At 41.1% G+C, this 27,628-nt stretch overlaps 1 protein-coding gene and 1 non-coding gene across 3 annotated transcripts in view; both read right to left on the reverse strand.

Annotated features, from left to right (window-relative positions):
- Window positions 1-27,628, reverse strand: part of LOC128930120 (uncharacterized) — a 68,084-nt gene that overhangs the window by 13,123 nt on the left and 27,333 nt on the right. The gene's annotated exons all lie outside the window — the stretch shown is intronic.
- On the reverse strand, window positions 9,565-9,638 carry TRNAR-UCU (transfer RNA arginine (anticodon UCU)). Its single transcript has one exon. It is a non-coding gene; the product is annotated as a tRNA-Arg (tRNA).

A 27,628-nucleotide genomic window follows, 5' to 3' on the forward strand; every position in this document is an offset into this window, starting at 1 on the left:
AACAGAGTAACACCCTTTATTATGAAGGCAAACATTAGCAAGCTGGACATACAAATAGACACCTATTAATATAAACATGTGAATTGCATCTGTCTATCAGAGCCAGTCCAGCACCTCCAAATGGGTCCTTAACACTTCCTAGTAAATATTCCACATTTTTCTGCTGTATTATTACCATCATCTCACTCTCCACAGTAAATTTCTGTGCTGTTTTCAAACATCCAACACCTTCTGTTTTTCTCCATTATTCGCTGTCAAGACATGGCTATTTACTTTAAAAGAAGGATAGACACTGCCATCAGATGGAGTGTCCTCATCTTCCAGGTGTAACCAGGTTTTTTCTTGAGTGCTGGTGAGGCACAGCTCCTGTGGGTTCTTGGCCTCCAACCTTTTAAAGAGTAAGTGGTGGGGCCACTGCAGGTGCGCTGTATGCTCGTAAAAGTAAATATCGGACCCTAGAAGGGTTGCAGAAGGGTGATTTTATTTAGGTAGAGAAAAGAGAAGGAAAGGAGAAGAAAGGCTTCCACGAAGAGTGTGGAAGGGAACTGCAGAGGGGAAATCCGGCCAGGTATGTGGACACGGACTTTCATCCTGGGAGGAACCCAGCTTTTCCAAGACCCTAGGCCAATAAAAGGAGTTCCTTAGAACTTCCGCTGAGTGACTTTTAGTTTCTTCCCGCGCCTGCGAAATTCAGACATAAACTGTTGAATCTCCTGGATGGAGAGAGATGGGAGTGGGGCATGGCGCTGGGAAATTCTTGCCGTCAAAACTACGCCCCCTTGTGGACCCGGAAAGGGAACACATTCCCTCTCAGATACCAACACACGAATCTTCTTCTAAGCATCCACCCTCTTTCCTTCCAGTGGTCCCGGAGGAGCTGGCCCCACCTCCCCACTGTTAATGATTTCTCTGGCACTCTGTATTCCCTGTCCCATTCCCAGAAACCTTGGCTTCCATTTATGCACTTGCTCTTGTGCGCTCTCTCTCTCAGAAATTTCCTTCCTAATGGCTTTCACAGAAGCTCAAGTCTCCCACTAAAAAGCAAATAAAATGTATGGAACTACAGATACAAGAAGTTTGGCCATGAGTTGATCACCACTGAACTGAGTGGTGGGTACATGAGGATTCATAGTGCTATTCTCTCTAATTGTATTTATGTTGGGGAGTTACTATAATAAAAAGTTTTAAAGTAAGAAAAAGAGATATTTTTGTTTGACTCTTCAAAGCTTCCTTGCCACCCTCTCTTCCTCTCTTCATGCCCACACTTCTAAAAGTTGCGTATACTTGTTTCCTTACCTCCAACTCCTCTGCAACTCCCTCCATCTGCTTTTTTTTAACCTGACACTCCAGAGAAACTAAAACAGCTATCACCCTTGACTTTCATGTCACATAATCAAATGGATACATTTTAGTTATCATCACTACTAACTTCTCAGCAGCATGTGATACTCAAACAAGTTTCTTCTTATATACTTCCTTCCCTGGGCTTCAGATATTATAATATTTGGCTTTTTTCCCCTACCTCTCACCACTACTTCTCTGACTCCTCTTACTCTGTTATTAAATGCTGAAGTTCCTCTTGGCTCATTCTTTGGCCCTTTCTCTTCTCATCCTGTACTTTTTCCTATGGGATCTTTTCCATATTCTTGGCATCGAATTCCACCAACATGCATGTGACTTCCAAAATTAAATCAGCAGTTCAGACCTGACCTAGCTCTCACCTTCATAAATGGGTGACGTCTCCTCTACTATATTTCAAAAGCACCTCAAAATTAGAAGCTTCAAACTAAACTCACCATTTTCTCCCCCAAACCTGGCCTTCTTCCAGTGTTTTTGATCTTAGCTAATGTGCACACCAGAAACCTTAGAGCCTTTTTTGTCAACTCTTTCCCCTTTGTACCATTTCCAATCCCTCAACAAATCCCGCATGTTTTAGCTCATAAATACTTCTAAAATTCTTTTTCTTCTATATCCACCATTACCACCAGAAGCATTATTATCACCCCCTTAATCCAGGCTAATATTGCTTTTCACAACAACCGTTGGTGGTAACTTCTAATTTAGCTCCAGCATCAATCCTGGCAGGCTTCCACTTTGTCCTCTGAGCAGCAGCTGGAGTAATCTTTCCAAAATGCAAATCCAATCATGTTATTCTTTGGCTTGAAATCTTTCAGTGGTTTTCCATTGTTTCTAGGATAAGAAGAAAAAAACCTTACAGAGACTACAAGACCCTATGGAGCCTTGTCTCTCCAATTCACTTCATGCGATCATCTCCCTTACTCACTGTTGTGAAATGGAACTTGCTTCACAGTGCCCTGTGCATGGTGTTCTCCCTCTCTCTGCAAAAGCTTCTTGTATGCTGTCTCTGCATAGAAGGCTCTTTTCTTCATTGTTTACCTGGTTATTTCCTTCTTATCTTTCAGATTTAAGTCAAGAGACTCTTCCTGGTGGAAGTTGTCCTTGATCTTCCCCACGAGGTCAACTCTCCTGGCCACAGGCCTCCCTTGTTCCTTGGAGCTCTCCTTCATTTACCATCGGAGCTTCACATGCATTTCTGTGATCACCTCCGTCTCTTTTGTTCATCATTGTACCTAGTTCAGTTCTTAGCACATAGCAAGTACCATAAGCATGTGTTGAATGAGTAAATGAATTAATGACTATTATTCATTCAACTCTGTCATGTTTCTACCTCCTTAACCTGTTTCTAGATTACCTTCACCTTCATCTCCAAGTGGATAATCAGGACCTCCACCTCATTTTTAATATGAATATAGTTCTGTGCTTTCACAACTTATGCATGCCAGGATCTCGGGGCATGTCAGATAACACTTGTACTCTAATAGTTGGAGCCAGATGGTTATTTTTGTATTTTAAAAATGCAGATATAATGACGTAGAACCCCAAATCTGTACTAGGATGTAGCATAAAGTCTATGACTTCAGAGGAATGCTGTGCTTGGTACGGACCACTTTAGGCCCTGCTTTCTGAACCTGGCAGCAAGCCATCACTCTCCTCAGCCATCAGAGACACACTTAAGTACAAAACTTAAAAAGCACCACTAGACGTTTATACATAATAGAATTCTTTTTAACAGTTTCATGTTCCTGCAAAATAATATAACTTGTTCTAAACAGTCTGTATTTTGGATAGTACCACTTCCCTCTCCAAGAGTGGTCTATAGATGTAGCAAAGTTATTAGCAATTGTTGGTGATTCTAAGAAGACCCTCCCTTCAAATTGAGGACTGAGCTGGGTCCACAGCAAAGAGTTCACCCAGAAGGAGCTTTGTGCCAGAATACAACAGACAAGCCCTGGTCTCCTGTCTCTTTACAGCCCCCCAGGCATTTGTTTTTAGTCTAATTCCATCTCTGTAGACACCAACCTGCCTTCTCAAAACAGACACACTTGCCCTCAACCCAAGCTTTAAGGCCCAGCATCACTCCACACAGAGAAGTCCTAACGTGACCCTTTCCACAGGGACTAAAACCAAAGGATTGTTGTAGGACTTCTCTGCTCATATCCCTAAAGGAAAATCTAGGGCTCCTACAGTGTTCGGTGGGGGGAGAATGTGTCTTGGAGGGTAACTACCATTTAAAAAACATTATGCATGTCTTGACTTCCACTAGGACTCCACTATACCCAACCATCTACAAGGGTTGGAAACATGGGCAATAGCTAAATCTCTCAAGTCCTCACACAGCCTCCAAGAAACTAGCGTGATCCATACAATCTGAAGGTTTAGAAAGAATATCTACAAACAAGGAGGTTAGCATTTGTGTTTGTACCTCCTGTGTATCTACCCCGACAATTTTACAGTTTACCCTATTTAATTCTAGGTATTCAATCGTTTTCTAGATGAGAAAATCCAGGGACTTACAGAGACTTAGTGCATGTCTACATTCATACAAGTAAATGGCAGGACTTCAGATTCAGACCGAGATCTGCGTCACTCCCATGAAGTTGCTGCTTCTACTATGCTCATGGTTATCAACGTCCCTTATCGTAATACATCATCTCTCACCATTCATTCTCTCACAAGAATCATCACTGAACAATATTACCACCCTGGAAGCAAAAAGACCCAGCTAACCTCTAAGGCGGACATAGTTTAAAGACATTCTGTTCCATTATGATTTATAGCAAGTACTAAGGACATTAACACTGCAATCATGTTTTGGGGTATAAGGTCTACTTGCTACAGCTTTAAATATAAGCAAAATGAGCATTTTTACCACTAGGTGATAACAACTGTAATGACAATAAATAAAAAGTAACTAGTTCCAGACAAAATGCAAGTGATCTGTGCCAGGTAAGCTATCCAGAGATAGTAAATCACTTTTGTAAGTGGACTGTTATAACACCTTCCACCTCTAGTGGTACAGCACCACTGCCTGGGAACCACAGTGCCACAGCTTGCTGCAGTTAAAGGCTTTGGACCCAGCAGACCTGCAAACCTGCATACATATCTGACTCTATTCTCTATCTGTCTATTCTATCTCTGTCTATTCTCTACCAACAGATAAAATTTGCCTTTTAACATAGAAACCAGAACCTCTGCTCAAACTCATGAATGGTCCACACTAACATCTAGAAAAGCCTGACCTACAAGCCTTATGTCAGGGATTGCCAGTGGTGCTGGAATTGCCCCTCAGAAGTGGTTTGAACATTTGATGGAGTGATTTTTGTTTTTATGATGATTGGGGGCCACTGTTAGCTGGAGAGAGGAAGAACATATTGGACATAAAAGTCCCACAATATGCAAGGGCACCTCTCACGAAGAAGAACTGACCCATGATGTATACTACTGAATGACCTACTAAAAGCATGTGTGTTGGGGCCTGGTGCGGTGGCTCATGCCTGTAATCCCAGCACTTTGGGAGGCCAAGGCGAGTGGATCACTTGATCTCAGGAGTTCAAGACCAGCTTGGTCAACATGGTGAAACCTGCTTCTGCTAAAAATACAAAAATAAGCCGGGTGTGGTGGTGCACATCTATACTCCCAGCTACTTGGGAGGCTGAGGCAGAAGAATTGCTTGAACCCAGGAGGTAAAGGTTGCAGTGAGCCGAGATCTTGCTACTGCACTCCAACCTGGGTAACAGAGTGAGACTGTCTCAAAAAAACAAAACAAAACAAAACAAAAAACACTTCTATGTATTGATATCTGAGCCTAGAGTCTAACTTGTTTTTATATGTTAGAGAGTTTTCTGCATGATTTAAAATTTCTTAAATTTTCCAGGAATGCAAAGTACTGTGCATTTTGCAAGAAGACTTACTTTGTTTTGATCAAAAATTTATCCAAAAGTGTTCACCAGCCTGGAAGACCATGACACTGCTGGTGAATGACAGCCCTCGTGAGATTTAAGTCAGTGGTGCAGCATGCCTGCATTGGCCTGCACAAGTGAGATTTAAGTCAGTGGTGCAGCATGCCTGCATTGGCCTGCACAAGTGAGATTTAAGTCAGTGGTGCAGCATGCCTGCATTGGCCTGCACAAGTGAGATTTAAGTCAGTGGTGCAGCATGCCTGCATTGGCCTGCACAAGTGAGATTTAAGTCAGTGGTGCAGCATGCCTGCATTGGCCTGCACAAGTGGCTGTTGCATTCAGGGTGGTTCTTCATACAGGTGCAAGACTGCTGGTATGGCATTTACATATTAAAAATATATTATTCAGCCGGGCGCGGTGGCTCACGCCTGTAATCCCAGCACTTTGGGAGGCTGAGGCAGGTGGATCACGAGGTCAAGAGATCGAGACCATCCTGGTCAACATGGTGAAACCCCGTCTCTACTAAAAAAAAAAAAAAAAATTAGCTGGGCATGGTGGCGTGTGCCTGTAATCCCAGCTACTCAGGAGGCTGAGGCAGGAGAATTGCCTGATCCCTGGAGGCGAAGGTTGCGGTGAGCCGAGATTGGCCATTGCACTCCAGCCTGAGTAACAAGAGCGAAACTCCATCTCAAAGAAACAGAAAAAAATATATATATATTATTCATTATAGGTTTATTTCCTTTTATTCCTCTCTTACATTACAATTAGGGTATTATATTGATTAGTTTTAATCACAGGCATGGGAAAGATATGTTATCTACGAATTTCATTGCAGGGTAGCAGAGGAGAATTGAAAACATAATGAATTTAACAAGGAAGAGTTGGATGAGATAGGGCTGAGGACACTGTCCTAGATGATGTGCCCTGTATCAGACTCTAAACCTAACTCTTCCCATCACTCCCTCCACTCCACCACATTGACCTGTCAGCTTTCCAATCAAGCTGGTGCCCACGCCAGAGTCTCTGCTCTTGCTGTTTCTCTGTTTTAAATGCCCATCCTCTAAGTCTCATTGTCCCCCCTCACTTCATTCAGGTCTTCACTCAAAAGCCACCACCTCCAAGAGGTCTTCCACAACCTCCATTCATCACATTACTCTCCACCTCCATGCATCCTTTACATTCCTCCATAGCACACATCACTACCTAGAATGCTACCGGCTATTACAATATTTATTTACCTATAATTTGTCTCCATCGTGGGAATATGTACTCCATGAAGGAGGCAGAATCTACTATTTTGGTGCTTGGAATAGTAAAAAGTGGCACGAAGTGGGTGCTTAATGAATATTTGTCAAATAAGTAAATTAATGTGTGAAGATACTGCCTGTGCTCCTGCTCCCAAGAAGCTAGGAGTAATCTCTTTCTCTTTCTTATCAACATAATTTATAGTCAATCGAACTCAGCATTAATTCTTTCAAATATATCCATCAAATGCCTACCATATTTCAGGCATCGAGAATACAATAATAAATAACACATATCCTGCCTGCACATTTTGCAATTAATGATCAGCTCCGGCATCTCTGAAGTATGTCAGTCCTACAATGAAGAGACTTTGTGAAACACACACCCATTTCTATTTTGTATTCTGAGTATCTTTAAAATATGGTAATTATGATATTCATAAATTAGGAGATATCCCTCATGTATTCAGAAGAGAATTGTTATCACATATAGAAGAATTTTTACTCATGTGGAAAATCTTTTCCCCAGTCCTGGCAATATTCTTCAAATCTCCAAGACACCATCCTTCAGAGATGAAGAGAGTTGAAGGCTATGTAATAGTTGAATATGTAAAACTTCTAGTTCCCCTGAGTGGGGTAGTCAGGAGGACCCTTCACCTACTTGGCTGAGATAAAGTTTTCTCTCTAAGGCAGAGGGACCACATTCTCTCTGCAGGATCCTGCCAGCTAGAAAAGTCCAATCAGTCCTCTTTCTTAGGGTAGCACAGGGTAGCATCGGGCCTGCTGATGACACACAGCCACCCTGGATATTCCAGGCAGGGGCTGAGAATTCAGACCCCTTTCTTTCCCTACTTTATGTCCAGGTACCCTTCCCATATGCTTGGGAGAAAGACAAAGGCAACTTGAAAACTAACAGAAGTTCTGTATTTACACAATACTATACAACAAACTTTTCATCCCTTTTTACACTTGTAGAAAAGACAATATACTCTTTTTATACATAAACAAATCAAAGTGCAGATGTTCAGCAATTTGATAAGGCTGTATCTTATACAAGGTCCTCTGACTCCAAGAAAGGGAATAGAAATGACAGGATGAAATCAGGCTTGGGAATTATCTGTGGATTTTAATTCTCATAGGCATAGAACTTCACATAAAGAGCTGGCTCTATCACATTCTGATCAAATGTTTAAACAAATCCCAATACAATGTCTATTTGGGCACACACACCCACCCTGTTCCCACCTCATTCCCAGCCCTCACAATTCCATGAAGTCTGATCATTATTCCTAGAAAGACTCCAGAAATGAGTACACCATAGAGTAGGTCAGAATGAACCTCCACCCTTGCCCCGAATTTTAACAGTGATACAGGAATAATATCTTTACCCGCTCAGAATTCTCATGGTTAGGCAGCTCCATGACCATGCTATGATACAGGGAGAATCAGGATGATGTATGTAGTAGTCTAGATTATGGTTGAAAAATGTGACATACCCCTTTTCTGAACTCCCTCCCCTGCCCACCACACACCTGAATTTTTCCTTTCAGGCCAGGGCTTAAAGCAAAAATATCTGGGATAGGCTGAGTTAACAATAAACAGAAAGCTCCAAGAAAGAATGCTCAGGAACTTCTGGTCCACACCATGTTCTACAAAGGCCATATCTTTGGGACTGGTGGGAGATAGATACCATCTGAATTGGCCTTCCACCAAAGTAACCCAGAAATGTAAAGCCATGTTAGCTCTCACTGCGAGAATTTTAAGTCTTTAAAGTACCGTACTACTTTGAGAGAATTTCAAAGATTCTGTTTGTATAAACATGCATACGTGGAAGCAGAAAACATCAATCTCCCTCCAGAGTCCTCTTGTCTACCCCGTCAATTCCCCCTACCTTTTGGCATGGTTGCTTTGAGTTCCTATGCAGACCTTCCCACCTCCCCCTACCTCAGCTTCCTCAGAGTGCAAGTGCATGGCTGTGTCCTCTGGTCACCCGTCCAGAGTCCCACATGGGAGAGATGCTGAGTCTCCCCAGCAGTCCTGGGAAATATATCTTCTCAGGTTTCCCGGGTTCACCTGAGGTGGAGGTCAGTCGTGGCAGAGGCAGCTCCCTCTAGCTAATAAGCTGGAGGTAGCAATATGCAAGGGAGATCGCCAGACCAGCCCAAAATAGAAACCCGAGCTACATCACAATCTGACCACGCTACCAGTCTGGCTAAATGTGGCCCCTTAGATAAGACAAGGAGACAGCAGAAGTGAATGCAGGAGGAGAGAGGTGGTGAGAACATGGCTTGTGGAAAATCAGGAATTATGGAACCAGCATTCAGATACAACACTTGAAGTTTGTCCTACAAACAGAAAGGGGTACAAACTTTTCACAGTAAAGAGCATTGAAGTATAAAATCTTCAAGTTTGTGGGGATAAGCTCATCCAACTTGCTGCTGGTAATTAGTGTGTTGCTCTGTGGTTTATTCCACTGAGACATAGAGCAATGATTATTTCACCTGATAGATCAGGAAGTGAGTGATGAGCTTTAGCACAAAAAGCCCCAGGAATGAAAAAGTATAGCTGACAGACAATGCAAGAAATCATCCTCTGCATAACCCCGTCCACCTCCTGACATCCACCAGATGATAACCCTTTGGTCAAAGAAGGTATTACCTCAGAGGACGGTTGGACATTTCCTCCTTGGCATATGGGAAAATCTGCCCTTTTGTGGTCTCAGAGGTCAAAGGAGGAAACCACAGTAGTTTCCAAAACCTGTGACTTTGCATCTTGGTCACTCTGTGCCAATTATCCAACTGTGAAGTAAAGGATTCAAATGCTGTGTCAGTTGGGCTGAGCAGAGAGACGCAGCAGACATGTGAGCCTTATGAGACAATGAAATCCGTAAGAGAGGAATACAGAAAGAATGAAGAGTGAGGGAAAGGAAAAGGGGAGGAGGTCCAGGATTCTCAAGGAAAGGGGTTTCCTTTCTCCCCTATAGCCTCCAGGGAGGAATAAATATAATTATCAACCTAGCCTGGCAGTATTCAAAATAAAAGAGGCACCTGCCAGGTGACCATCTCTGCCGGGACTCGAACCCGGAACCTCTGGATTAGAAGTCCAGCGCGCTCGTCCATTGCGCCACAGAGACCTCACCACACACACAGCATCAGCACCAGAACTGAAAAAGCACATACCTTCTGCATCACCGAGCCATCTCAGCATCCTGCTCTCTGAGCGGTGGGGGGGGGACAGGGACAGCTGGAAAATCTGGAGTGGAGATCCACCAGCCGGCTTCATCAAAGCTTCTCTCAATACTGTGCGTCTGATGGTCCCCAGAAGATTGGAGGAATGTGACAGCAGTCAATTTCCCAGACTCAGAATCCCTGATGGAATAGGACAGAGCCAGAGCCTTTGCTCTCCTTTCCTCTCCATCCCTTAGGGTGATACGAAAATCTCTCGATTCTCATGCTAATTAAGCAGAGTGCACCCAACCCTGCAGAAAACGCAGAAGCCATCTCTACCTCCACCCCCACTTCCTCACTGTGGTTTCATCCCAGTCCAGCTATTCTCAGACAGGGGCTGGGCAACGGTTGGGGATTCAGGAAAAACCTCGATCCCAGAGACAAAGGAGCTGCTTCCGTAAAGAAACACTGTGAACAACGGCGGCAGAGAATGGCAGCTGAGCTCTAAGAGACTGGTCTGGTTCTCAGCAATGAGAACTGAATCTGTCAAACCCAGACAGGAGGTACCGGGAGTCTGATGTGATGTACCTTCAGCATCTTCACTAGAATTAAGGATGGGAGTGGAGAAAAAAGTGTCCAGTGTGTGTGTTCAGTGTGTAAGTACGTGTGAATGTATATGTGTGTGTGTGAAAGTGTATATGGGGGGGAGAGAGAGGGAGGGAAGGGAGAGTGTGTTTGTACACATAGGGTTGGAGGATGAGAGTGGCAGATCTTTGATGAAATACAGATGTCCTCACACAGCTCTGCATGAATACCTGTCTCTTTCCCCCAACTTCCTCAGCCCCAAGTCCCTGACAGCTTTTTTACCCAGTGCTACCTACTTTGAAGAACAAGGATTTCTCAGCTGTGTCTGTTTGCCAGAAGTATCCTAGTACAATCAAAGTGACCAACCCTCCATCACCATATATAAAGACCTCCATGCCCAGCTCAGATCCAAGAAAATGATTTCTATTTTTAGAAGCCTCTCAGAGAAGACAATTCCATAATCACTGTTCTTTATAATTTGCACTGAGCCCATTCTTCTGAATGTCTAATCTAAATCCTTCTTATCTCACTTTAAGCTCATTTTCTCCTATTTTGTTCCCAGATACTCAGGAATAATTGGATTCTATGCTTCCAACAACAATGCATTGATTTAAAGACTGATTGTGTTCACCACCCCACTCCCACTCAAAAGGTTACAATAAAAGCAATGAGCCAGCTCAGATATCCCTCCTCCTCCTTCACTGTATGTCTCCATGGCCCCCAGCTCTGGACACTGCCAGCCAACTCCAATCATACAAGATAGTTATTTCTAATCTGTGAGGCCAGGTGATGGCCAAGTAAAGAAACAATATGACTAAATGAGATGATTAGATTAGAAAACCTTTAAGGGGCTTTCTAACTCTAAGAGTATAGTTACAACATCTCCCCCTTCTCTACCCATTCATATAGCCCCAGGAATGAGACATGGTAGAGAACACAACCAAGGCAATTCAGTCAGATCAGGAATATAAGCAAAAGACTAACACATGGGGGAAAGCAGCTACTCCAACCAGGCTTGCCCTCTGTCTATGACTTAGAGATGGGAGCTCAGAAAAGTGAGGCTGATTGTTTCTATTATACACTTGAAACAAGGAGGCGTAGAATAGACCTTTCTATCCAGAGATCGTATTACTCTGAGTGGCTAGTAGCAAGATGCTGGTGAAGGAGTTAGTCAAGGGGTCTATGTGGTTGTAAAGGGAAGCTTAACTCCAAAGGCTAGCAATGAACCATTCCAATGTAATGGAAAGGAAAAGCTACACTCTCAGGATACTTCCTGACAGGCTCAGTGTTCACTTACACACACACACACACACCCTCTGACCTTCATAAAGAAATTATCCTATATCCAAGAAATCTATCAGCCCCCTGAATGATGCCCAAAGCATCACTGCTTCTTACAAGATCCTGTGTTGTCTACAACCTGAATGAAGAGTCCCAGCTCTCCAGCTCCCTCCAGGAGCTTCATTCATGTTCTGCAATGTTCCCACTTGGTGCTGGGAATACGATGGAGAGATAAATAATGGCATGGTTCTACCCTCAAGAATCCCATAGTTAAACTGCAACATAGGAATGACCCTGAAACATGTGTGGGAGAAAAAAAGGAATCAATCTTATCACTTGCCAGATAAAATACCAGTTTGCAAGTCCACACACAGACTATAACTCTGGAAGCAGAAAGATCCATCTTCACAGGAAGCTGTATAACTTATTTGTTTTGAGACTCTGAGAAAATTCCTTCACTCTGATCTTCTATTTCCTCATTATAAACTAGGGGCACTAATGCTAGTGATATGCTACCGATAGAGAGATTACAGGAGGCAGATTTTCCTGTCCCCTTTCTTCCTCTATTCCATGAGTTAATTCTCACCTCTATTGCCTGGGTTGTTTTTTTCCTATTGAATGCCCTTCCTTCATCTTCCTCTCACTACCCCACAGAAATGTCTTCATTCCAGCAAAAAAAACGACCCCACTGACAGCTCTCTGCAGATCCCCTTATTCTCATAATGTATATCAACAAAAGTACTCTGGACTTTGTCCGAGGACCTTTTCCAAATAAGAGATGTCTCTCTGACATTTCATTGTGCTTCATCATCCATAAAACAGACAAAGCCTCTTGATAGTGTCAATAATGTCTTTAAACGAGGATTTTAATTTAAAATAAGAAGAGAAACAATCAAATAAATCTATAGTTTTAAAGGGCAGGAAAGGTTAAGTCAAGTCACTCAAAATGATTGAAGCCAGTACATCTTTTTCTTCTTTTAAACTAGCGGTATGTCATTCATGTTTATGTAAACTCTCTGGAAGAAAAGTACATTCCCATTCCAAAAAAAAAAATTCTGTATTGATTTAATTCTCCAAAGATCTGTGACTCAAACATTACTCATACCTCTAATTGAATATCCCACTCTGCGACCCTGCAGACAAACTGGTGATGCTCATATACTATCTCATTCACAACGTGTTGCTGGGATACATATGATAAATGCTCTTCAAATTTTCCCTTTGGTCCAATTAAATCCTACATCCTACTGTGGTTTGTCTTACAGCTTTTCTAAAGGCTCCTATACCAACTAGTCCATATTTTAAATTCTAAAAGCTATTACATGGAGTAAGACAGTGAATTTGTCATTCAGGTAGTACAGCCCTTACATACTATACTTTCATCTCCCAGGCCCTATGATGATGTAAATCTTATTAATCCACATCTATTGTGAGCACACTTTTAAAAGTGTTACCATAGACCATCTTCTCATGTTCGTACCTGCTGTCAGCTCCCTCTTACTATCTCACCCCCAAGGAGTCAGCCCAGGTCTTCCCTCCTGTGAGTACCTCCCAGGAAGGCTGGAAAAGGTGCTTTGCAATGTCAGGCCAATAGCATGAGACCTCTTGTGCAGGTGTTTAGTTCATAACTCCCATCCCCTAAAGAAGGGTAAAACGGACATACCCACAATGCAAAAGCCTTTCAGATGCTTAATCTTCATGAGGTCTTATCCCATATTCATTTCTCCATCCCTATTATGTGTTTTCTGACCCATCATAATAAAATATTTATGTTCTCAAAGTCTATTTGTCTTTCCTCCTAGCCTGTGAGACTGACTGCAGATGGTTCATTTCCTTCTCAGTCCCCTTTCTCAAACTGTAAGAGGGAAGAAATGAGATAATCTGGGTAACAATTGAGCCTGAGAATCAAGCTAAGGAGACACAAATACAGAGCATATTATCCTTTCATCATCCCATCCAACTTTCAGAAACAATTCCCGGTCTAGCCCAGTCAAACTGAGTTGTTGAGGCTTCTCAAGACTTCACAAAAGTAGACCCAGAATCAATCTATCTTAACAATGGGCTGGACCTCCAGGGCTAGTCAAGGTCACAAGAGCCCATACAGAGGTCAACTCCCAAAGGGAGCCTGAGAAATGCTGAGGAATCTGGAGACAGAATCTCCCTTTCCTTACTGCCTCTCACCTACCTCTGACAGATTTCTCCAGGAAGCCATTTAAAGAATTCTAGAGGCCGGTGCCTGTAATCCCAGCACTTTGGAAGGCAGGGGCAGGCAGATCATGAGGTCAAGAGATCGAGACCACCCTGGCCAACGTGGTAAAACCCTATGTCTACTAAAAATACAGAAACTAGCTTGACATGGTGGCAAGTACCTGTAATCCCAGCTATTCAGGAGGTTGAGGCAGGAGAATTGCTTGAACCCAGAAGGAAGAGGTTGTGGTGAGCCAAGATCATGCCACCGTACTCCAGCCTGGGTGACAAAGCAAGACTCCATCTCAATAAAAAGAATTCTAACCAACAGAATGGGAAAAAATTTTTGCAGTTTACCCACCTGACAAAGGGCTGATATCCAGAATTTACAAAGAACTCAAACAGATTTACAGGAAAAAAACAAACAAGCCCATTCAAAAGTGGGCAAAGGATATGAACAGACACTTTATGAAAGAAGACATATATAAGGCCAACAATCATACGAAAAAATGCTCATCGTCACTGGTCATCAGAGAGATGCAAATCAAAACCACATTGAGATACCATCTCACACCAGTTAGAATGGCGATCATTAAAAAATCTGGAGACAACAGACGCTGGAGAGGATGTGGAGAAAAAGGAACACTTTTACACTGTTGGTGGGAGTGTAAATTAGTTCAACCATTGTGGAAGACAGTGTGGCGATTCCTCAAGGCCTTAGAAATAGAAATTCCATTTGACCCAGCAATCCCATTACTGGGTATATATCCAAAGGACCATAAATCGTTCTACTATAAGGACACATGCACACGAATGTTCATTGCAGCACTGTTTACAATAGCAAAGACCTGGAATCAACCCAAATGCCCATCGATGATAGACTGGATTGGGAAAATGTGGCACATAAACACCATGGAATATTATGCAGCCATCAGAAACGATGAGTTCGTGACGTTTGTAGGAACATGGATGAATCTGGAGAACATCATTCTCAGCAAACTGACACAAGAACAGAAAATGAAACACCGCATATTCTCACTCATAGGCGGGTGATGAAAAATGAGAACACATGGACACAGGGAGGGGAGTACTAAACACTGGGGTCTATTGGGGGGAAAGGGGAGGGCCAGTGGGAGGGGGAGGTGGGGAGGGATAGCCTGGGGAGAAATGCCAAATGTGGGTGAAGGGGAGAAAGGAAGCAAAACACACTGCCATGTGTGTACCTATGCAACTGTCTTGCATGTTCTGCACATGTACCCCCAAACCTAAAATACAATAAAAAATTAAAAAAAAAAAGAATTCTAGAGGGTGTGTTTCTAAGGACATGAAGTATCTCTTTGGTCAAGAAGGATGAGGAAGCTAATAGTGTTCAACAAATGGAAAGGCAGTAGGTTGTTGTATCCCATTAAATCTTTCTGGGAAGTTTGGGGAAAACTTTCTGCTTCACCCAAACCCAACAAATAAGATAATTCCTGGTGCTAACTCTCCTTTAGATACTGAACTCTAGTTCAATCTCCTTTATCCTCTTTAGAATCAGGAACCTCTATCCTGCTGTTTCTAACCCCAAGCCATCACCTGCTTATGTAGATCCCCAGTCCTGTCTTACGTTTTCTTGTTGCCATTCTCATCAATGTCTCCTTCTCCCTGGGAGTATATAACCCTTAGTCATCTCCTGCTTTAAAATGTTCCTTTCACCTCTGTCCATACCTTTCCTCGTTTCTGTCCATATCACTTTTCCCCACTTTCTGCAACTGGCATTTCTTAATACGTTACCATGTAATCTCTATAATGCTCAATCCTTGGCCATGTCCCCAACTGTTCTCATCTGCCCTAGATTCCATCTACTCCAAACACACTAGCCAAACTCGTCCCCAATCTTCCCTAGATTCAGCCCACTGCTCTTCTCTGTCTCTGCCCTGCTTAGCCGTCATCCTCAAGGCACTCTGAGTTTCCCAGGCTTCCAAACTCCTCTACCATTAAAGTCTATTGCTCAGACCCAGAGTCTTGGTTATTGTCAGCCCTTCATCCTCAGTCTTTTTCTTTCCTCCAGATTTCATTCTTCAGACCACTTTACTTGCCCACCAACCTTTTAGTCTTTGTCTCGTCTCCTTAACTCTTCAACTGGTAGTACCTGTTCTTCTGAATCTCCTTCGTCCCCATCCATACGGTACCAGATTCTTGAGGCTTATCCAGAAGGACTTGCTGGTCCTCCTCCTTCCCCATGCTCATCTCCAGATATTCTGGGTTCTGCCTGATTCTATAACACACCTGTGTTTGTTTAACTTCTTTGTCTGAGACTGTGTGCGCCACTGGCTTTAAAACTGGGAGGGGCCCTGAAGAGGGCCCTGCTAATCCCCATGGGATTGAGTTGCCATGAGAATGGACCGGCAACAGGACTTCTTAATCTTCAGCCACTATGGGGTCCTGATCCTTAAAGGGCCAGATACTCTGGGCCAGAGATCAAAGAATTAGAAGACAGATCCTTAAAGGGTCAAGGATTCTATGATGGTAGTCCAAGGGATTCAAGAACATTGGTTTTAGCCTCATACCTGTCCCCTACCTCAGCCCCACTTCCCATTCAGCCTGGAAAAAGCCTCGAGGGTTACATAGTAAGGCAGACTCCTCTGCAATGGCAAGAGAAGAAAGGTGTTCATCTTTCACAGTCCATCAGTTTAATTAAACCAAAGAGCGTGACCGTGAAAGTTTCAATCCCAGAGACTCAACTTGTCCTTACACAGAGCCTTATGTCTGACAAATTACAACAGGGTCTATACATGGTTTATCCTTACACAGCAGGAGTGGCTCTTTTCCAGTCTGTCCCTGATGAACATCATGTCCCCCCACTGAAGACAGGGTCCAGGGGAAACATTTTACCTTGAGTCGGCCAGCTCATCTTCTTCAGGTTCTCTTCCTTTAGAAGGTAGTAGCTCAATTTCCAAGGCCTTCTCATGCTACATATGATTCTAAGAAACAGTATCAATGGTAGTAATAATGATGGTAAAGGTGTTTTGAATGGTCTCATTTTATCATCAGAACTTTCCTATACTGGGGGAAAAGTGATCATTATTTTTCTTTTATAAAAGAAGAACCTTGATTAAAGATATTAGGTGGCTTGCCCGAAGTAACTGAGTTTGTAAGAGGTGGGACTAGGGTGAGCTACCATACAATGTCCTGACTTCTGTGACCTCTCCAGGGAGGCCTCAACAGGTATCTACTAAGAGGTACTGGCTACCTTCATTACAATTTGTTTCAAGAAGTGAAGTTCTGAGACCTTTCCCCCTAACTCTCTTCCCAGTCTTTGCAACCATTGAACAGTGCCCTAAGCATAGAACAGGATGGCCAGCCAGCCCTGAGAAGGGCCACAGAGTAGAGTCAAAGGCTGTGCTGCTTAAAAGACAGAACAAGCAGCACAGGCCGGTGAATAAGAGAGCTCTCTATGGGATCGTGTTTAGGGCTCATTCTCCTCCCAGGTTCCTTATGACAAAAGAAACTGATTTCCAGATTAAATAAAACAACTTGCTCAAGATCAGTCAGCTTGGCATTCACAAATCTGGTCATCCATTCCAGGTTTTCCAACTCCTAATTTGGTGCTTTTTAAAATTTCACTGCAGTGTTACTAAGTCACTCTCTTAAATTTTTTTAATTGACAAATAACATTATATATTTATATTATGTACAACACAGTATTTTGAAGTGTATACATATTGTGGAATGGTTAACTCTAGCTAGCCATTATGGAAAACAGTATGAAGGTTCTTAAGATATTTAAAAATAGAGCTACCATAGGATCCAGCAATCCCACTACTGGGTATATATCCAAGGAAATAAGATCAGTATATTGAGACATATGCTTGGAATCCCCAACATAGTCTTTTAAAAATTATTATAAATTATAGGATACGTGAACAGAGCACTCAGGTTACACAGGTGCCATGTGCCATGGTGGTTTGCTGCACCCAACAAGCTGTGATTGACATTAGATATTTCTCTTAATGCTATCCCTCCCCTTGTCCCCTATCTCCCGACAGGCTCCAGTATGTGATGTTCTCCTCCTGGTGCCCATATGTTCTCATTGTTCAACTCTCACTTATGAGAATATGCAGTGTTTGATTTTCTGTTTCTGTGTTAGTTTGCTGAGAATGATGGTTTCCAGCTTCATCCACGTCCTGCAGAGAACATGAACCCACTCTTTCTTATGGCTGCATAGTATTCTATGGTGTATATGTGCCACATTTTCTTTGTCTGGTTTATCACTGATGGGCATTTGGGTTGGTTCCAAGTCTTTGCTATTGTGTTGAAATAAACGTAAGTGTACATGTGTCTTTATAGTGGAATAATTTATAATACTCTGGGTATATACATAGCAATGAGATTGCTGGGTCAAATGGTATTCCTACTTCTAGATCCTTAAGGAATCATCACACTGTCTGCCATGATGATTGAACTAATTTACACTCCCACAAACAGTGTAAAAGTATTCCTATTTCTCTACATCTTCTCCAGCATCTGTTGTTTCCTGACTTTTTAAAGCAGGAATTAAAAAGCTCTAACTGGCATGAGATGGTATCTCATTGTGGTTTTGATTTGCATTTCTCTAATTTCTTGTAAATTTGTTTAAGTTCCTTGTAGATTCTGGATATTAGCCCTTTGTCAGATGAACAGACTGCAAAAATTTTCTCCCATTCTGCAGGTTGCCTGTTCACTCTGATGATAAGTTTTTTTTTGCTGTGCAGAAGCTCTTTAGTTTCATTAGATACTATTTGTCAATTTTGGCTTTTGTTGCCATTGCTGTTGGTGTTTAGTCATGAAGTCTTTGTCCATGCCTGTGTCCTGAATGGTATTGCCTAGATTTTATTCTAGGGTTTTTATGGTTTTAGGTCTTACATTTAAGTCTTTAATTCATTTTGAGATCATTTTTGTATTAAAGAAGACATCCAGTTTCAGTTTTCTGCATATGGCTAGCCAGTTTTCCTCACACCATTTATTAAATATAAAATCCTTTCCCTATTGCTTTTGTCAGGTTTGTCAAAGATCAGATGGTTGTAGATGTGTGGCGTTGCTTCCAAGGCCTCTGTTCTGTTCCATCGGTCTATATATCTCTTTTGGTATCAGTACCATGCTGTTTTGGTTATTGTACCCTTGTAGTATAGTTTGAAGTCAGGTAGTGTGATGCCTCCAGCTTTGTTCTTTTTGTTTAGGATTGTCTTGGCTCTACAGGCTCTTTTTTGATTCCATATAACATTTAAAGTTTTTTTCTAATTCTGTGAAGAAATTCAGTGGTAGCTTGATGGGAATAGCATTAAATTTATAAATTACTTTGAGCAGTAGGGCCATATTCACAATATTAATTCTTCATGAGCCTGGGGTGTTTTTCCATTTGTTTGTGTCCTCTCTTATTTCCTTGAGCAGTGGTTTGTAGTTCTCTGTGAAGGGGTCCTTTATATTCCTTGTAAGTTGTTTTCCTAGGTATTTTATTGTCTTTATACCAATTGTGAATGGGAGTTTGCTCATGATTCAGCTCTCTATTTCTCTATTATTGGTGTATAGGAATGCTTGTGATTTTTGCACATTGATGTTGTATCCTGAGACTTTGGTGAAGTTAAGCAACTTCAGCAAGAGTTTTTGGACTGAGACGATGGGGTTTTCTAAATACACAATCATACCATCTGCAAACAGAGATAATTTGACTTCTTCTCTTCCTATTTGAATTCTCTTTATATCTTTCTCTTGCCTGCTTACCCTGACCAGAACTTCCAATACTATGTTAAGTAGGAGTGGTGAGAGAGGGCATCCTTGTCTTGTGCCTGTTTTCAAAGGGAATGCCTTCCAGGTTTTGCCCATTCAGAATGACACTGGCTGTGGGTCTGTCATAAATAGGTCTTATTATTTTGATATACATTCCATCAATACCTAGTTTATTGAGAGTTTTTAGCATAAAGGGGTGTTGAATTTTATTGAAGGCCTTTTTTTGCATCTATTGAAATAATCATGTGGATTTTGTCATTGGTTCTGTTTATGTGATGGATTACATTTATTGATTTGTGTATGTTGAACCAGTCTTGCATCCCAGGGATGAAGCTGACTTGATCATGGTCAATAAGCTTTTTGATGTGCTGCTGGATTCAGTTTGCCAGTATTTTATTGAGGAGAATCTCTAACATAGTTTTCATACTAAGAACGCAGGGAAGGGAAGAGTAGAATGCTTTGCATTTATTCTTAACTGGTAAATAAGAAAATCAAAAGCATCAAATAACCTCTTCTTGGAATCACAGAATGCTCAAAATGGAAAAGGGTTTTAAAATAATCAAGTTTTTTTTGTTCATGGTCAAATTTTTGTCAGCTAAATTTTTGTCACATATTGTTATTACTTTTTTAAATTTAGAGAAAAACTAATTTGAAGATTAATGCTAAGTGGGTGAATATTTGCTCTTTATTTTCTATATGTTGGTAGTCTGTAATTTTTGTCAAGCCTCTCCATCTGTAATTACACAGATTGGTAAACTGGGAATCATAGAAGTTAAATTATGTTTCCAATATCACAGAAACAGATAAACCGGTATGATCTAATCAGAAAACTAGACTTTCAAGTTGGGATGCCCAGGGTTTGAATCCATGCTGTGTATGATGACGGACACCTAAAGGCACCTAAATGATCTCTGAGATTCAGATAACTCATCTGATTTTAAAAATACACAGAAATAATACACATACCTTGTAAAGTCGTTACAAGAAATGTGTGATAAAGAAAGAGAAAATCTTTATTAGACTAGTGCCTGACAGTCTTTATTTTTAGAGAGAATAGTTAACGCTTGAGTTCTTTCCCTTTCACCCATCCATTCCTCAACTGACTCCACTCTAGCAACTGCTAAATGTCCTCACCAAAGCCACTAATGGCTTGTTGCTAATTGTCAATTCAATAGTATCACTTCACCTTTCTGCAGCATTCCACAGTATGAAACATACCTTCACCCTTAGAAACACGGAATCCTCTTGTTTCTGGGGCATGCCACTCTCTTCTCATTTACTCCTATTTCTCAGCCCCTACTTCTCAATCTCTTTCACCAGTTCCTCCTCTTCCTTCTTAAATATCAGTGTTCCATAGAGCGATACTTATCAGACTGCAAGCCAGAAGGTTAGCAGTACTTTTATATTATTAAATAGCAGAGAAAAGGATGACAGAATAGGATATGACAGAATAGAAAAGAAAATAGCTGAGTATCACCCTCTAAGAAGACCATGTGTTGTTTCATGAAATGTTTGTATCGGCTACATGTGAATGTATATACAGAGACAGATGAGTTGCGGTCAAAAACACTGTCATACAGTATACTTTGGCCCTTTTCTTTATATTTTCTCCCTGGATGATTGTAAATGGCCTATGTACTACACATACCACCAGCTATGAGCTAAAAACCCTTAAATCTGTATCTTAAAATCAGACATATAATGTGAAATCCAGATTGGGATACTCAGCCACCTTTAGATTGCCATCTCTATGTGACTGATAGTGATCTCAACTGCAAAATGTACAAATCAGAACTTATATTTCCCCATAAATCTGTTCTTCATAATCCACTAGTTTATTTATTTTTTATGAGACAGAGTCTCACTCTGTCACCCAGGCTGGAGTACAGAGGTACAATCTCGGCTCACTGCAACCTCTACTTCCTGGGTTCAAGCAATTCTCCTGCCTCAGCCTCCCTAGTAGCTGGGATTACAGGCACCTGCCACCATGCACAGCTAATTTTTGTATTTTAGTAGAGATGGGGTTTCACCACGTTAGCCAGGCAGGTCTCGAACTCCTGAGCTCAGGTGATCTGCCCGCCTCGGCCTCCCAAAGTGCTAGGATTCCAGGCATGAGCCACCTCACCCGGCCTCATCCACTAGTTTATTTAATGGTTATCATCATCCACCTGCTCATTTATTAATTTATTTGCTCCATAAATCCATAAACACCTACTGTATAATAACTGTGCTGCGTATTGGAGATATAAAGATATCATGTCTATTCTTAATAAAAATTACAGTCAAAAACAGAAAAATAAAATCATGAAGCAAAGTAGCCCAGCTGTAGAAATCATATATCCAGCATGCTACAAAAACAAAAGTGGGCAAATGAATCCAGTCTGAAGAGTCTAAGAAAGTTTTCTAGAGCTACAGACCTAAGCTGAGGTTCAAAGTAAGAACAGCTATAAACAGAGCAAAAGAAGAGGTTAGGGGTGGGGGGTGGAGGGAGAGAGAGACAGACAGAGAGATTGAGAGAGTGAGAGAGTGAGAGTGAGAGAGAGAGTGAGAAAGAGAGAGAGAGAGAGACTGTGTGTGTGTGTGTGTGTGTGTGTGTGTGTGTGTGTGTGTGTGTGCTGGGGAAGCCAAGGAGATAAGAGAGGAAAGCATGAGTAAAAATACAGCAAATGCCATCTTGTCTGTGTGAGAAACTGCAAGAAATGAGATACTGCTAAAGTCCAAAATCCCAGGCCATGTGACAAGTGACAGGCCACGCGGAAACAAAGATCCGATCATGCAGATCGACGTATGTCATGTTAAAGGCCAATTGCAATCCTGTAGGAGATGCAGAGGCAGTGAAGGGTTTTAAGTAGGGGAGAATGATGATTTGATTTGCATTTTAGAAAGATCACTCTGGCTGCAGCAGATAATTCCAAGAGAGCACACTGAAGAGGCTTTTGCAGTAGTCAAGGTAAGATGTAATGGACATCTGAACCACAGTAATTACATAATAGTAAATTGAAAGAAGATTGATTTGATAAAAGCAGTTTTGGGGAGACAAAACTGGCCATCCAGTCTCTTAAATCCATAAACATGGAGTGAGTCAAGCCTCCTTCCCCTAAAACTTCATCTTCCAAATTTAATCAGCAACTACGGTCTATCCACCCTGTCTCTTTAGTAGCCCTCAAATGTATGCTTCACTTTCCATTCCCACTGCTCTTGGCTTAGTTCAGACAGTTCATCCTCTGTAGCCAGGACTATTTGGTATTTTAAAAATCTCTGACTTGTCTACCTGTAACCATCCCTGCAGGCCTTCCACCAATCAGCCACACCACCAATGGAGCAATTATAATTGTTCTTGAAGGCAAAACCCCTTAAAGTTTCTCTCTTGTTTAGAGAAGAGCCTAAAAGCCATTTGTGATCTGATTCTTGTCCATCTTTTCAACATCATTTACTATTATCCCCCCAGCCTCATCCTTCAACTTATGTTTTGCAGTAAGTAGTTAGAGTGCCCTAAATGAAAAAAAAAAAAAAAAAAAGTTTCTTTTTCCATACTAATAGGACTTGGTATGCTGCAATGGTTTCTCTTTTTGGAATGCCTTTCTCATGTCCCCACCTTCACATCTGTCTGGAAGACTGTTCCTCCTCCTTGAAGACTCAGTTTCAATCACCTCATTTCCTATAATATCTTCCCTGACATACACCACAACCCCAAGCAGATTGGATCACATCCATCTTCACACCATTAATGCACCCAGTGCATATGGCTATCAGAAGACTGAGCACTCTGTAATGTACTCAATTTTGAGCATCTCTGTTCCTATCGGAAAGAGAGCAACTTGAGTTCCTTTTACCCTTGATAGTCTGGGCAGTCCCTGACACAAGACAGTTGTTCAATATATGTTTACTGAAGAAAAAGAATAAACAAACAAAATCATTAGAATGGGTATTTATCCCTCTAGCCACATATCATCCTATAATACCACAGTTCTTGATTTTTCTAATTGAAATATTAGATGGAAACTCTTAAAATAAGACTGAGTACTTAAGGCTTCTTAGGCTGCTCTTCTTCAAAGTAGTAGAATATTCAACTTTCTCCAGAGCTCCAGCTTCCATATCCAGTTTATTGAATATCTTCTACTAGATGGCTTGCCATCAGCTTAAACTCAATGTAATCTAAACAAAATTAGTTGTTATGAATTTTTTGTGTCTCCTGCAAATTTATATGTCAACACCCTAATCTTTCATGTATTTAGATGTGAGCCCTATGAGAGGTGATTTGGTCATGAAGCTGGAGCCCTAATAAATGGAATTAGTGTCGTTGTAAGAAGAAACACGGAGAAACAATCTCTTTCTCCAACCCGTGAAGACACCTTGAGAAGGTGGCTGCCTGTAAACCAGGAAGAGGACACTCAAGAGGAATCAAATCCACCAGTACCTTGATCTTGGACTTCCCAGCCTCCAGAACTGTGAGAAACCAAAGTCTTGCTGTTTAAGCAATGTAGTTTATGGTATTCTGTTTTAGCAACCTCAGGTAAAACACTAATCCTCCTTCATTCCAAACTGCTACACCCAACAACAAGCTTCTCCTAACTCTACTATTTCTTTTCATGGTTCAGCATTTTCCAAGCCAAAACTGAGAGCTGCCTTAGCCTTCTCCCTCCCTCTTGCTTCCCATAACCAACATCAAACGTAGCACCTCTTTTCCATTCCAAATTCCACTGCCCTCACTCAGGACTCTTTTACTTCGTTCCTGGATTTCTATAATCATCTTTTAACTCATCTTCTTAGAATATGCTTTTAATAATAATTTTAAAAAATATTAATCATTTAACACATAAGCACATCATTATTATAAAAACATACAGTATATAACATGGACAATAAAACCCCCTTATGCCTTAAGTCTCACTGCTGGCCCAGGAAATAATTTTCCAAGTTTAATATGCATCTGAACAACAAAAACACTCAAGTGCCTACCATGTACCAGGCACTATTTAAAGCACTTTAAATGGATTAATTTATTTAATCCTCACATCATGCAACCCTAGGGGTCATGTAAAATTATCTCTATTTTCCAAACAAAGAAAAAAAGTACTGAGGCGGTTAGGTATCTTACCTGAAGTCACACAGCCGGTAAGTAACTATTCATTTACTTAAACACATATTTATATGTACATAAAATTTAACATATACACATGTATATGGTTTATGCTTTTTCCCATTTTACACAAAAAGGAAAGCAGTATGTGTATTTTCTTTGTATTTTCACTTAACAATATACCTTCTGTATCTTTCTATTTTGGTAGATATAAATTTACCTCATTCTTTTTAACTGCAATATGTTATTACAAAGTATGATATAGCATAATTTATCCAATTCACTATTGATGAATATTTATGTTGTCTTCAATTTTTCACTACTGGAAAAGAATGAAGTGATGCATATCTCTGCACATAAATCAGAGCACTCATGTGAACAGATCTATGGCATCATTTGTAGAAACAGCACTGCTGGTATTTCTATTTTTAATTTTGATACATTCTGCCAGAATATCTTCAAAAAGGCTGTGCCAATTTATATCCTCACTAACCATATATAATGGTGCCTATTTCCCTAAGCACTTGCCAACACTGAGTATTATCCATCATTTTAATTTTTAACAATCTGATGGGTTCTTTGATGCTTTTTAACAGCCTAGGATCTCTTTGGTGCTGTAACTTGTATTTCTGAAAATCCAAATGCCGTTGGTCATCTTTTCAGATGTTTATTAGACAACTGTATTTTTTTCTGAGAAATCCTACTCATAGCCTTTGCCCAATTTTCTCTTGGACTGTTTGTCTTTTTTATGCTTATTTGCTGACTATTTTGCATGTTAGCAATTTGATAGTTTGGTATATATATTGTAAATAAAATTGTCCCAGTCTGTGACTGACTTTTACATTCTGTCTATGGGTCTGCAATTATGTCAGTTTAAAAAATCATGCAATATTGGGAGGCGGAGATGGGCAGATCACGAGGTCAAGAGATCAAGACCATCCTGGCCAACATGGTGAAACCCCATCTCTACTAAAAATACAAAAAAATTAGCTGAGTGTGGTGGCACGGTCCTGTAGTCCAAGCTACTCAGGAGGCTGAGGCAGGAGAATTGCTTGAACCCGGGAGGCGGAGGTTGCAGTGAGCCGAGGTTGTGCCATTGCACACCAGCCTGGGTAACGAGAGCAAAACTCCATCTCAAAAAAAAAAAAAAATTTAGCATGAGTCCACCTGAAATATATTGTTGTATATGATATAAGGGAAGGCTAGACCTATCCCATACCAAGTGCCAAACAGTTAACCAATTATTTTAATGTCTGTAAACAGTACAACCCTTTAGTCACTGATTAGAAGTGTAGCATATAATGAAGGTAGCACTCTTCACACACTAAATTTCCAAGTTGGTTTGTAACTGCACTCTCTCTTCGATTCCATGGTTCTATTTATGTATTCCTGTGCCAAGATTTCATGTTTTAATTGCTGTAATTTTAAAGTAGCTTAGGATAGCTAGAAAAATCATCCTCCCCCTTAGCCCCATGTGTTTAAAAAAATTATGGCTATTTACTCTTGACTTTATCTTCCAAGGGAATGTTAGAATCGGCTAGTCAAGTTCCATAAAACAGCTTATTGGGATTTAGCATCGTATTGCGTCAAATTTATAAATTAAAGATTACCATCTTTACCACAGTGAATCTTAGGATTAATCTTTAAATACCAATTCAGTAACATAACATCCTGCTACAAATTTTTTCCAACTGATGGGATAAAGATAAAGCTCTTCAGTGTCGAGTTTTCAAATCCCACCTCCCAAATTTGGTTTAACCTAGCAATCTCACCAAATTGATTTCCCTTATTTCTCAACCACGAAGTTTTTCAAACCAGTACACTGACTATATCCTAAATAATCCTTCATTCCCCGTGATAGAAATGCTATGCAATTAGGAAAGGGAGAAAGTTCACCCTCACTCTGAAGTGTTAATATTTGGGTCTATCCAAGATCCATCATTACCCTTTAACAAGGCAAGAACAGGTATACTTTTCCTTATTAACTTAAACAGATTTAGTTTGCAGGGGAAAAAAATAGAGCTTCCTATGATTAGATAGTCTATGACAATACAGTCATCCCTCAGTATCTGCAGGGAATTGGCTGCAGGACGCCGACACCCCTGGCACAGGATCCAAAATCTGCCCATAGTCAAGTTCTGCAACTGACCCTGTGAAACCAGCAGAACCAGGAAACTGGCATATAGAAAAAGTTTTCTCTTCATAGCGCAGGTTTCTCAACCAGAGAATATTGTTTGGTTGCAGATATGGAGCCTGCAGGTACAGAGGGCAAACTGTATTTATTGAAAAAGAAAGCCATGTATAAGTGGATCCACACAGTTCAAACCCGTGTTGTTCAAGGGTCAACTGTACACTGTTTCTTCGTCATTCATGGGAAAGAGAACTTGGCGTTGAGCATGGAAACAGATAATGGGATTGGAAACTTGAAGACCTCACTGGGTCCAAATTCTCAACATGTAGGACAGAGTTCATGCAGTCTTTGGCAGATGGGTAAATATTAGAAAGAAGCGAGGAAAGGTTAGAATAACTGAGATAACACTACATGAGAAAAGAAGACTAAAATTAAACTGAAAAATGTTTCAGGTGTGTGTTAAAACTTAGAGGAGTTGGGAGTTCTATTTGCCAAGAAGGGAGAGGCTGCATTACAGCAAAGCCACCACACTGAGGGAGCAGAGGATCAGGAATGACAAAGGGTCAGGGTGGCCACACGAGGGTGGTAGAGAGCAGGCTAACAGAGAGACCTTGGCAAAAGTGAAAAAAGTTACTGGAACTGAAAGTCTAGATCCAAGTAGGGCTTTATACTCGGACAATGAACACAGGGCAAGATTCTATGGCACACTCACAGAAACAGAGGAACATCCCCCTCCTCTAGGGTGAAAAGGGCACAGAGAGAGGTAACGAACATGTATTGAGTTCTATGGTAGGAGTTTTACATAAATGTCTTCATTTAATAATCTTTACAAGCATACAAAATAGACAAAAACAATGTCTGATGTTTAACAAACGAAAAGACTGATCTCAAATGACATAAGTGGCACAGCTGGTATTTCAGCCCAGATGAGTCCACTTTCCAAATCC

This window comes from Callithrix jacchus, chromosome 18 (assembly GCF_049354715.1).
Source record: "Callithrix jacchus isolate 240 chromosome 18, calJac240_pri, whole genome shotgun sequence".
In the NCBI taxonomy this organism is placed as follows: Eukaryota; Metazoa; Chordata; class Mammalia; order Primates; family Cebidae; genus Callithrix; species Callithrix jacchus.